At 49.4% G+C, this 700-nt stretch overlaps 1 non-coding gene across 1 annotated transcript; it reads left to right on the forward strand.

Annotated features, from left to right (window-relative positions):
- The first annotated feature begins 305 nt into the window (after positions 1-305).
- On the forward strand, positions 306-377 carry TRNAS-GGA (transfer RNA serine (anticodon GGA)). Its single transcript has one exon. It is a non-coding gene; the product is annotated as a tRNA-Ser (tRNA).
- Positions 378-700: the final 323 nt, after the last annotated feature.

Below are 700 nucleotides of genomic sequence, written 5' to 3' on the forward strand. Positions count from 1 at the left end.
AGTATACACAGAATCGAGCTCCCCAGGCTCACCGCTCGGCTGCCCACGCACTCCGCCTTGTTCTGTTTTACCGAGGGCTCTCTCACCATCTGATTCCTCGGCCAGCTTCAGCTACAAGAGATGGGGTGGTGGCCAGTGAATGCATGGGGACCAGACCCGGCTTTGTCACTTCTTAGCTGTGCCGTTTTGGGAAAATGACCTAGTCTCTCTGAGCCTCAGCTTTCTTATCCCTAAGAGGAGGATAATAATACTCCTTGCCTCAAAAAATATTTTAAGCATTAAATGGAATAATAGGCAGGAGGACTTCCCTGGTGGCTCAGAGGTTAAAGCGTCTGCCTGGAATGCTGGAGACCCAGGTTCGATCCCTGGGTCGGGAAGATCCCCTGGAGAAGGGAATGGCAACCCACTCCAGTACTCTTGCTTGGAGAATCCCATGGAAGGAGGAGCCTGGTTGGCTACAGTCCATGGGGTCGCAAAGAGTCAGACACGACTGAACGACTTCACTTTCACATGTCACATGGTAGGTACTCAAAAAGTGGTGGTTATGATTATTCTCCCTTCAAATTTCGATTTAGAGGCCGATACTCTGCGAAAGCTCTGATTTTCCCCAATACATACACAGAGACACATACACACAGACACATACACACAGTCCTTCTTATATCTCCCTAAGGTGCCTATACTTTCTCCAGCTCTGCAT

Source organism: Bos taurus, chromosome 17 (assembly GCF_002263795.3).
Source record: "Bos taurus isolate L1 Dominette 01449 registration number 42190680 breed Hereford chromosome 17, ARS-UCD2.0, whole genome shotgun sequence".
NCBI classification, from domain to species: Eukaryota; Metazoa; Chordata; class Mammalia; order Artiodactyla; family Bovidae; genus Bos; species Bos taurus.